The sequence below is a fragment of the Danio rerio genome, chromosome 10, assembly GCF_052040795.2.
Source record: "Danio rerio strain M-AB ecotype USA chromosome 10, GRCz13ab, whole genome shotgun sequence".
Taxonomy (NCBI): domain Eukaryota; kingdom Metazoa; phylum Chordata; class Actinopteri; order Cypriniformes; family Danionidae; genus Danio; species Danio rerio.
The window spans coordinates 845,001-857,500 of NC_141030.1; the positions used below are offsets into that span (position 1 = coordinate 845,001).

The 12,500-nt window shown below is 42.3% G+C and overlaps 1 long non-coding RNA gene across 9 annotated transcripts in view; it reads left to right on the forward strand.

Moving 5' to 3' along the window:
- Positions 1-12,500, forward strand: part of LOC137496532 (uncharacterized) — a 165,272-nt gene that overhangs the window by 48,631 nt on the left and 104,141 nt on the right. For all 9 annotated transcript variants that reach the window (XR_015500669.1, XR_015500666.1, XR_015500670.1 and 6 more), the window contains one exon: positions 3,477-3,593. This is a non-coding gene — a long non-coding RNA (uncharacterized LOC137496532). The remainder of the gene's footprint in view (positions 1-3,476; positions 3,594-12,500) is intronic.

Here is a 12,500-nt window from a genome sequence, read left to right on the forward strand (position 1 = left end):
TTGTACTTGTGTACACAGTCTGTTACACCATTGATTGCACTGGTATTGTATTATCTGTGTAACTTTTACACCCCAGAACCCAAGCATAAGCATATAGAATGGTGAAAAAATGCACATAATGCTAACATAAGAATTTTATGTTATGTGTTATTACACGTTCTCCCCGTGCTCAGGTGGGTTTCCCCGGGCTACCCCGGGTTTCCTCCCACCGTCCAAAAGCATGCAGCTTAAGTTAATTGACTAATCCACATCAGCACATAGACATGCTGCTAGTCAGTAGTTATCTCTTTAGAGCGATCACTATCTGTTCAATAGTTACTAGGGGAGTTCTCCACATCTACCCGATCTCAAACTCCCCTCTCGCCTTGCAAATGCAAGGGAGCCCCGGGCTCGAGGATCTTATGAATTCAGAGCTCTTTCCCGGGACAAACACACATGCCAAACACACTTTATAATCAATCATCAGCTAAGGGTGAACTCTTGAAATAAAGTGAGTAAACCTGCTGCTTTTAAAGCGATTAGTTGACTTAACTTAATAAATTAAGTAAAGCTCTTGCTTTAAAGTGATAAGTTGACTTAACTTAATAAATTAAGTTAACCTCTTGCTTTTAAATTGATTAGTTGACTTAACTTTAAAAAGTGAGTAAACCTGTTGCTTTTAAAGCGGTTAGTTGACTTAACCTAATAAATTAAGTAAACTTTTTGCTTTTAAAGTGATTAGTTGACTTTACTCTAAAAAGTGAGTAAACCTGTTGCTTTTAAAGCGATTCGTTGACTTAAAAAGGTGAGAAAGCTTGTTGCTTTTAAAGTGATTAGTTGACTATACTTAATAAAGTGAGTAAGTTAAAGCATTCAGTTGAGTGTAAAAGCAATTGTTTTACTCAGTGTTTAAAGTAAAGTCAACTAATCGCTTTAAAATCAACAGATTTACTTACAAAAAAGTCAATTAATTGATTTCAAAGCACTGGGTTTACTCAATTTTCTAAAGCAAAATCAACAAATTACTTAACGTCAACTAAATGAAGTTTCACAAACTAATTTCGAGAGGAGCACGTGATATGATTGACTGCAGCTGGCCACTCATCTACACTCATTGGCTAGCCAATTGGATTGATCCAAACTCACTATAAGTAACCTAGCTAGATATTACTCCCTTATCTTCGTTTTCAGAAGAAACCCCCCATCCACCCCTTCTCCTCCTTTCCTCTTTTGCAGAGGGGAGCTCTCGAGAACACCTGACCTCGTACTGATCTCCGAGCTCAGGGTTCTCTCCCGGGACAGCATGCCAAACCTGCTAACTTGCTAATAAGTTGTCAAACAGTATCTAAGTGTGAACTCTTGAAACACTTTGAAAGCAACAGGTTTACTGCCCTTTTTAAAGTAAAGCCAAGAAATCACTTTAAAGTAATCTAATCATTTTAAAAGCTTTGGGTTTACTCACTTTTTTTAAAGTAAAGTCAAATAATCACTTTTAAAGCAATACTCTTACTCATTTTTGTAAGTCAATTAATTGCTTTAAAAGCCCTGGGTTTACTCACTGTTTTAAAGTTAAGCAAACTAACTACTAAAAGTGATTTAAAGGCAACAGGTTAACTCATATCTTTTAAGTAAATGCAATTAATTGATTTAAAAGCAATAAGTTTACAAAGCATTAAAAAAAGTCAACTAATTTCAAAATCAAATCGTCAACTAGGGCAACGTGGCGGCGCAGTAGGTAGTGCTGTCGCCACACAGCAAGAAGGTCGCTGGTTCGAGCCTCGGCTGGGTCAGTTGGCATTTCTGTGTGGAGTTTGCATGTTCTCCCCATATTGGCGTGGGTTTCCTCTCTGGGTGCTCCGGTTACCTCCACAAATCCCAAGACATGCGGTACAGGTGAATTGGGTAAGCTAAAATTGTCCGTAGTGTGTGTGTGTGTGTGAATGAGAGTGTGCGAGTGTTTTCCAGAGATGGCTTGCAGCTGGAAGGGCATCTGCTGCATATAACATGTGTTGGATGAGTTGTTGGTTCATTCCGCTGTGGCGATCTCAGATTAATAAAGGGACTAAGCTGAAAAGAAAATGATTGAATGAATACTCGTCAACTACGAACCAACTAATCGCCTTTAAAGTCCACTTAAAAAACAACAGTATACTCACCCTTTTAAGTAAAGGCAACTAATCGCTTTAAAAGCACTGGGTTTACACACATTTTTACAGTACAGTCGGCTAATTGCTTTTTGCAGTTTGATTCCTTTGTGAATCTGCTGATGGAAAACACACACACACACGCCGTGAAACTGTCCGGCAGATGAAAGCAGAAGAACAGAATGAAGCTGTTTTTCTGCCTGGTTGCATCTGACTTGTTTTTGCAGGCCTCCTCTAGGGAAGCACCCTCTTATTACAGCAATTACGATCTGTACACATTTCATTAAACTAATATGTGTGTTTGTGTGTGTGTGTGAACACATCTCCAGCTGGAGCTCATCCTCTGCCCGCAGCTCCAGCGAGCGTCAGACGGGCATCAGTGCTGGAGAACAGGTGGCAGATCCACTCGTCCGCCCTCGGCCTTCCGTTAATTCCTTTCTTTGTCTTTTCAGTCTCATCGTCGAGTCTTTTCATGGTGGGAATCGTTCATTAGTACTTCATTCGCCTCCGAGGTCAAGCCTCTGATTATGAGCCGCGCTCCTCGCCTGTTTTCTCTTTATTTATGCCGCTTCTTTCAGCTGGGGTTTGCAGCCTGCTGTGTGTTTAATGAAATGCGTCCCAAATATCCAAGGAAAAGGAGCGTAAGTGATCAAAGCGAACATTTTCCGCAATAAAATATAATCACCTATGAGATTAAACAATGAAAATGTCAAGACTGAGAAATGAACGAGCTCAAAGCCCACAGGAAAGAGAAATCGACTTCAAAATATCACTTGTTTCTCTCGTTCGGCACATAAAAAGCAAAGTGGAGATGAAATGAAGGCTAATGAAACTTCTCATGTGTTTCTCCTGGGATATAAAGCACTGTAATCTCACATTCGTCTCCCACTGAGAGCTCAACAACCAAGTGTTTACATGGACAACAGTATCCCGATATTGAAGGCAGAGCTCGCTCTGAAATGAAAACTAGTCTGCCATCGTTCACTCAACTTTATCTTTGGTTTCTTACCAAACGATTAACCTCTGCGTAAACAGATGAGCTTCATAAAGTATTGACATCACTCAAATGCTTTGAAATCCAAATCAATTCAATTCCTTTTATTTCTATAGCGCTTTTACAATGTACATAGTCAACAGTGTCAGTCCAGATTTCAGAGTAGAAGTTCAGTTCAGTTCAGTTCAGTTCAGTTCAGTGCGGTTTAATTTTCACTGCTGAGAGTCCAAACACTGATGACAGTGTAATTATTAATATTCTGAAAATTTTGAAGGAAATACCCAGAATATGGTTAAACATCTTATGAATTATCTTGGCTTGATTCTAATTTATGTATTTATTTTTGTCTGATTTGGTAGTGGATCTACTATTCAACACTCCAGTCTGCTAGGTGGCGGTAATACACCTTTAAATCTGGTTGTCAACCACCAATGGAAGAAGAAGAAGTTCCTGGTCTAGCTTTGGTACATCTGTTGGTGAGTTTGTTTGGCTTTGCTATGTCAAGCTATGTGTTTATTTATGGTCAAGATCATGTTTTGTTCATGCTCTTGTTTTGCATGTTTTTAAATTGCTCTTGGTTTCTCTTCGCTCGCTGTCAGTGGCCTTCGTTTCGAAACTTCTGCAGTTCAAGATCTTTACACCATGTTGAAACGTCAGTTTCACGTCAGCCATCCCTATCAATGTCCAAGTTCTAAGAAATTAGTTCAAGCTTTAATCAACAATGTGCTGCAATGGCAGCAACATAATAATAATAATAATAAAAACAACTTGCAACAGTAAGATTAAAAACAGACATGGAAACTGTGAATTGTGAATTTCAAAGAAACATTTGAACATTTATACAAACTTAATATGATGTAGTTCTTTTGCTCATTGACCTGAAGCATCGTGCTCCAGCTTTTACCATCATATTCACCACGTTAGACACTATTCTATAAGAGTTTATGGATAGCCATTGCAATAATGCAGATGATCACCTTATTGTTTTCATGCAGATAACATCCGAAAAAAGAACTTGTTGCCGTTCCTGAGCTTTGATTTAAAGGGCACCTATGATGCAAAATCTACTTTCAGAAGCTGTTTGGACAGACCTGTGTGAAGTATAGTGTGTCCACTGTCAAATTGCAGTGAAATAAACACAAAATTATTATTATTTATTTTTCCTGAAGTTAAAATAGTATCCAAATCCTAGTGATTTTGAGGCCCACAACAACCTGATGTAGAAGTGTGGTTTTGATTGACAGGAGCATATTAACATGTCTGAGTAGTAACTTATCGAAATAATAGAGGTAAAGTTGGTTTTATATTTGCACGTTCGTTTATTTAACCGTCTCTATATTGTTTACCAGGCTTATTTGAATATTCAATCAGAATTAGCATGTAAGTATGACTTCAAAACAACATCAACACTATATAACTGACTGTAAACATGGTTGTGTTTTGATAGTCACTGGCTGCTAATATGATTTCCCAATTTGGAATTTGCAAAGAATAATTTTCTGACATTAAATATTAAGCAAAATGTCTGTATATCTGAATATAAAACAAACTTTACCTCAATATAGAAACATGTCCACAGAATAGGATTTGCAAGGAAACTGGGATTAAAATACCTGGATGGTCATTTTGATCTACAGTACGTTTGGCTATGTTTAAGTTGTTTTTGTGGGACATTAAAAATACAGCTGAAATATAAGACTGTCCTGGGAAAATTGGGACTATGGATAATGCAGGACAAATGCAGACTGTGAAATCCCAGAAAAAGAATATGAAGTACATTTAGAAGATCTTGAGATTAAACAAAAACATGAAGAAGTTGCAAGAAGTTTGGTAGAACTGCTATTATTGCTTGACACTTTCTAGATGTGGCTTTCCAAGTCATCTCTTAAGTCCTGAAGCAAATGAAAAATAACTTGGCTTGGCAGTGCAGACAATAATATGTTCAAATGATGTGTTTATCTGGCATTTCAAATAAATGAATATGAGTAAAAAATATCCTCTGTCTTCTACCACATGCTCTCTGTTCTCTGCGGTGTCTCCTTTAGCAACAACAACTGTTTTGAGTACTTTTTATAGGCATGAACTAATGCTGAAAGTACATGTAGCATGAGAAACTACATGCTTGTACATTGTTGTATGATTCATTTAAATACTTTCCCTTTTTTTGACTGGGAAACTCCTACAAATGCACAAAAATAGCCGTGTCCACACCTTTTCAGCACTAATTCTTTCTGACACGTGTTTAGTAAACACCGACACTACTGTTTTAATGCCAACAAAACAAAAAAGCAAAACAGTTTGTGCCGGTGCAAGCTGTTAGTAAATCTGGCTCCTGCTATTTTAGTCTCATTACTGAAATACTTCATCTGTGTTGTGGAAAAAAGTTATATAATATAATCAAAACTCATCTGAAAGGGTCATGAAACACTAAAACCCCCTTTTTTTGAGATACTGACAGTTAACTAACTAAGATGGGCTGCAACCCATCACTGGGAAACACCCATACACTCCCATTCACACACGTACACTTCTGCCAATTTCATTCATTCATACATTTTCAGCTTAGTCAATTTATTAATCAGGGATCGCCACTGCGGCATGAACCGCCAACTTATTTAGCATATGTTTTACACAGCGAATGCCCTTCCAGCTGCAACCCATCACTGGGAAACATCCACACACACCTATTCACACACGTACATACATACAGCCAATTTAGCTTACCCAGTTCCCCTATAGCACATGTGTTTAGACTGTGGGGGAAACCGGAGCACCCGGAGGAAACCAACAGCAACACTGGGAGAACATGCAAACTCCACACAGAAATGCCAACTGACCCATATGAGACTCGAGCCAGTGAATTTCTTGGCAATCATAATACCCACTGCGCTACCGTGATGGCCCCAGTTCAGACTCAGTTATTGTTTATTAACTTGGCTGAGACTTGGCCCAAGTTTAGACCTTAGTATGGAAGTCAGAGTTGGTCAGATCGTGCACTGTAATTCACTGCAGCATGTGGGCCAAGCAAAAGATTGTGTGAGCCAGATCTGGGCCAGAGAAATGTAACTATAGCCTGGGCCTGAGGTGTCGGGGTAGAGGAGGGATGCTGAAGTTGTGAGATTATGAAGGTAGGACAGAGTTTGGTATGCATGCGGGTTTGGTTTAATGCTGATTGGATAATAGAACTGATCGTCTTCGCATTTCTGACCATGTGTCTTGATGTTTATGTCGTTCCTCTGAAATCTTCAGCAGGGAAGATCTGTTTTATCTGTCATGTTATTTTTCACCTCAGATGTTGAGTGCTGTAATCGGCACAGATCCAGCCGCTCCTCGCTGACCCGTCTTCCCAAAGTCTCCGTATTGTTTGGCATGATGTGTTGTCATAGCAACAGGCAGACAAAAGGAGCGGGAAAAAGGGGCTCCTGCGCTGATTTCTCTATCTAATGGAGCTTAATGTATAAGCAGAAGGTAAAAGCATTCTTGTGTATTCCTGCAAATGGGCGGCTTTTGGCTCGGGCAGAAAATAGCACTTCACCATAGTAACCGCAGGATGACTAAAACCCATTGCGGTGCCTGCTAACCCAGCAGATGCCACGCCGCGCGTCAAATCCTGCTAATTGTAACATGTCACGGGTCGATTCAGGTGCCGCGAGGAAGAGGTGAAATCTAACCGCGCAAAACAACATATTGCATTATGCATTAATTATGCTAGATTACGATCCTTGAAGGATTATTCATCAGTCATCCAGGCAAGCTGCTGCCGTCCGCGACCATGCTGAAGGCTTCCAGGCGGAGATCCAGTTCTGCGAGATTTTTGGGCCAAACTCCCTATTTAAAGAGCAAAAGCTATGGGTTATTTTAAAATCATTGCACAATGGCGATTACAGATGTCAAAACTGCTCAAGGGAGGATCCAGTCATCGCTTACCCACTACTCCTTACACATACTCATGACTAGGGATGTAACGGTATCAGAATTTCACGGTACGATAATACCTCGGTATGAATGGCACGGTATGGTATTTATTGAATAATTTACAGGAAAAACAAAACTAATAAAAAGACTCAAAAAAAAGTGACAAAAGTGTTTATTTGTCTTAGCACTGAACATATCAATGACATACAAATCAGGCTACTATCTGTAAGTTTCCAAACAGGAAGTTAAATTTTTAAATTTTAATAATAAAAAACGATTAAACCATATATAAAAAAATAAAGTTTCAATTTAGTTTTGTTGAAAACTCATCACATTCAACATTTAATCACTCACTCACTCAGATAGAGATGGGTTATTTAAGCAAAATGATCATATAACTATAATCTGGTAAAAGCTGGGGTCTCTGGGCATGTCCCCTGCAACAGAATAACCCCTCTCATTTGGGACTGAGGTTTCTGGGACAGAGAGATATGATTTAGCCAAGGTTGACAGCAGTGGGTAACGCTGTGCATTGTCTTTCCACCACTTGAGAGGACAAGTCATGAGTGAGATAGAGGTGTCTTTGCGGTACAAGTCAATGTCTGCATCAATCTAACAAGTGTGCTGTGTTCTGCAGTCCCCATCTCTGTTTTTAGTCGAATTATACCCGACTTATATTTCACCACAGTCTGGCAGTGCCTGCAGTTTTTTTCAACCCAAGCTCATTCTGGAAACGTAGCCCTGCGGACGTTTCTGGAGACCGCAATTTACGTGGCCGGAGGTACGTAAAGGCCGCGTTTGGTTTTTTTCGAGCGAACGCTGCGGGGCGGTGTGGCGCCGCTCCGCCCCTCCTCTTCGCGCTCGCCGGCCGACGGCTCGCCTCCGAGTGGAGGGCTTTCCTGACGCAATCAGTTTGTCCGCCTAGCTCACAGCGTTGCGTTGGAGGAGCGGAGGCCCCGGACGAGGAGGAGGAGCCGGAGCCGGCCGCGGTGGAAGACGACCGGGATCGAGTCCGGGGAACAGCGGGTTCCGGAAATCAGGTAAGACGAAAAACGGAACCCGAAAAATAAGGGCGAGAACGTGGCGGGATCCGAAAACGCAGTCGAAATTGAAGACGAGGGCTTTTGCTTTTTTTTTTTTTTTTTTCCCCATCCGGCAGCTTTTCGCGCGAGAACGGCGCGGGCACGAACGCCGCGCGCTCCCGCGAAAACAAAAAAACGCTCGAATACGTACCTCCCGGGACGTAAATCGCGGTCCGCAGAAACGTCCATGGGGCTACGTTTCCACAATGAGCCCGGGTTGGTTTTTTTTCTTTGTCTGTCACCTTTTCTCCTTTTTCGTTTCTTTTTAGAGAGAAACCGAAATGCTTCCACACATCCGATTTAAAACCCGCTTTAGGTTCGATCCTTTCCAGCTCTTTTTCTTCCCCGCTACCAGCAACACACTCCATTTCCGCATTACTGGATTTGTAGTGACAACAGACCGCAAAGGATGATTGCCACGCCTGGGCTGATGGGAATTGTAGTTCCCGCTACCTCCCGTTCACTCCATTCGCCTAAGCAAACTTATCTCAGAAATATAGTTTTATTGAGTCATGCGCCTACGCTAATATTGAAAAAAATTACTATTGCGGTATGACGGTATTTACAATATTGTTACATCCCTACTCATGACCCACATTTTTAGGGCGGTTGCTAGGATGTTTTACTCCTTCTGTGATCAAGTGCACGCTTAATTCAGCAAACAGTATTAATATAGAGAGATATCACAAAGCATGGAGCCAAATGCAGAATATAGCATGTGTTAAATATGTTGGTGTGTTGTCCATTCACATAACACAGAACTATTATAGACGTTAGAGCACTAAACAACAAAATCTGTCATCATATACTCACCAATAAAAGTCCACATATTGTGAAGCACGTGCTCATGATTGACCCAGCTGGCCCACATTGGCTAACTATAATCTTCCAATCAAAGGATCCCAAGTCACTGTATATATCCTCATTCCCTTTCAACATCTTCGTGGCATCCGCTGCGTAAAACATATGCTGGAATAGTTGTTGGTTCATTCCCCTGTGGCGACCTCAGATTATTAAAGAGACTAAGCTGAAAAGAAGATGAATGAATGCATTGGTCGTCATAGAAGTTAGAGCACTAAAATAAGAATCCGTCATGACTTACTGACCCATAAGCCTTTCCCAATATTTACAGCTCAAATTGATTTTAATACTCCTGCTGTCAGTTTCAGTTTTTAGTTTTACTTTAAAGTGACCTGTTATTATTGTAAATTGATTTGGAGCTTGTTTTCTGTTTACTGTTCATCGGTTATTCACATATAATGGCTAATGATTCAGAAGTCTAGCACGTTCACGCTGGATATTATTTGATATTTCATGTATGTCCAGTGGTGCTAATAAAAAGAAATATGACTAAATATGGATCCAGAGGGAGAATATAGCTTGTGTAGCTAATTTCGAAAAGCGCTCTTTGACCTTGCCAAAGCAAATAACACAGAACTCATAAACGCCACATGCTCTTTTCCCTAATTAAACCCTTTCCCAAAAGAATGCATCCTATTTGCTTAGCAGAAGTGGTCTGATTTAAGTGTGATCAATATCTTATTAAATGCCATATCGCATCCGTGTAGAAAGATGCATTGGAAAGCATTAAACGTGAGCAGTCAGCATCCAAACATATTGCGTTCAAGGTTACCTTTAGCGTCCGTTGGGGAAATTGCATAAAATATTCAGGATCATTTAAGTTGGCTTCCGCCGAGAATAAAGCTCCCCTTCGTTATTTTCCTGCATTTTCTAATATTTTTGCAGACTTTCACACTATTTTCGGTTCATATTAAAAGCGTCCCCTGCCGACACAGAGCCATGAGTCTGAGAGGAAAAAGGTCAAAGCAATTTATATTTGACATGTGCGGTTTGATCGCCTTGTCATCGCCTCGGGCCGCACACACACACACACACTCAACTTCACACACGTATTTGGTTGCACTCACTCGACAGAAGCAATCGTGCTGTATTGTCACATGCACGCGGCTCCAGAGACGTCCTCAGATAGATGGCTTTCCAGCAAAGTGACCTGTAGCGGAGCCAGTCGAGCCAGTCATCAATTCCTGCATGCATGGAAATGAAATGTTCTGACACGCCGGTGCGCTCATGAGGGCAGGCGTGAATGAAAACATACAGTGTGATGGAGCGGCGGAGGAGCTCTTAATGAGAAAAGGTGTCGCGGGCCCATGAGTGCTTATTTATGAAGCGAGCGTGGAGACGCTGGCGGCGCGGGGTGGCGCTCCATTGCCTTTCTGAATAACCATCATGGCAATTTCACAGTGATTTACGATAAAGCTCTTGCGAGCACGGACGTATAACCTTGATACTGCTGCATCATGAAGGAGATGTCTGCGGACGCGGCGCTGTCGCATCTCTGTGGCCCTCGGGGCTGGACGCGCGTCTGTCGGTGCCGCTGGAAACGTGTCGCTGTAGGTGCGAGCCTGTTATTGGAGTGGAAGTGGCATTTGCGCCAGGCCTGTGGGGACGCCACGGAACCGGGCACACGCTGACAGTAATAGATGAGCTGCTGGTTAGAAAGACACTGGAAAATAGCCGTCCTTTCTGCTCAAAATGATTTATAATCAACAGTTCTATTCAAACTCAGCTATCCGGGGAAAAACTGTTCCAGCAAATCATGACTCCCCGCGCACACACAGTTATCTATTTAGATATATATAAGGAAGCTTCACTTCTCTTTTTCTCTGTGCTTCTAGTTTTAGGGGCTGCTTTAACTGTTTTGACATCACTGCCTAGCAGGCACAGGGCGTCAGGTTGAATTTGAGATGCATGTGATGGGATGAAACTTTAAAGTTCAGCCTATGCATCATTATATACACTACCTGACAATAGTCGTGTGGTGGATCCCAGTTGTAAGAGGAACACAAAATAACTTGACTTCGAGTGGATGATGTGTAAAAGTGTCAAAAGGTGGATTTTTCTGATGGATCTTTCCACTTACTTTAGGGAAGGGGTGGGCGGGTCTGCGGTGCTTTTTTTAAAAAACACTGTCGATTGGGTTTAGGAAACGGCGTGGGCGAGTCAATCGGTGCTTTTGAAAACACTGTCGGTTGGGTTTAGGGAAGGGGGTGGGCGGGTCTGTCGGTGCTTTTGAAAACACTGTCGGTTGGGTCTGGGAAGGGGGTGGGCGGGTCTGTCGGTGCTTTAAAAACACTGTCGGTTGGGTTTAGGGAATGGGGTGGGTGGGTCTGTCGATGCTTTTGAAAACACTGTTGGTTGGGTTTAGGGAAGGGGGTGGGCGGGTCTGTCGGTGCTTTTGAAAACACTGTCGGTTGGGTTTAGGGAAGGGGGTGGGCGGGTCTGTCGGTGCTTTTAAAAACACTTTCGTTGGGTTTAGGGAAGTTGGTGGGCGGGTCAGTCTGTGCTTTTGAAAACACTGTGGTTGGGTTTAGGGAAGGGGGTGGGCGGGTCAATCGGTGCTTTTGAAAACACTGTCGGTTGGGTTTTGGAAAGGGGTGGGCGGGTCAATCAGTGGTTTTGAATACACTGTTGATTGGGTTTAGGGAAGGGGGTGGGCGGGTCAATCGGTGCTTTTGAAAACACTGTTGGTTGGGTTTAGGGAAGGGGGTGGGCGGGTCAATCGGTGCTTTTGAAAGCACTGTCGGTTGGGTTTAGGGAAGTTGGTGGGCGGGTCAGTCTGTGCTTTTGAAAACACTGTGGTTGGGTTTAGGGAAGGGGTGGGCGGGTCAATCAGTGGTTTTGAAAACACTGTCGGTTGGGTTTTGGAAAGGGGTGGGCGGGTCAATCAGTGGTTTTGAATACACTGTTGATTGGGTTTAGGGAAGGTGGTGGGCGGGTCAATCGGTGCTTTTGAAAACACTGTTGGTTGGGTTTAGGGAAGGGGTGGGCGGGTCAATCGGTGCTTTTGAAAGCACTGTCGGTTGGGTTTAGGGAAGGGGGTGGGCGGGTCAATTGGTGCTTTTTAAAAACACTGTTGGTTGGTTTAGGGAAATTGGTGGGCATGTCAATTGGTGCTTTTGAAAACACTGTCGGTTGGGTTTAGGGAAGTTGGTGGGCGTGTCAATCGGTGCTTTAGAAAACACTGTCGATTGGGTTTAGGGAAGGGGGTGGGCGGGCCAATTGGTGCTTTAGAAAACACTGTTGGTTGGGTTTTGGGAAGGAGGTGGGCGGGACTACTTTTCAGTCGATTGGTCAGTCAGTCAGTCTGTTGACAGCAGACTCTGGTGGATTTACGTGTGAACTGCAGCTGAACAGAACATTTTACTTTAAAATGAGGATTTACGTGTGAACAGAACAAACGCCTGTGTCTTGAGCTTTTTCAGGATGATGCGATTTACTTTCTATTTGCGATTTGATTGGACGGGAATCACAGGACTGAGATTTGTACTCAGCCAATCACCATAGATGAAAAATAAAGTAGTGACT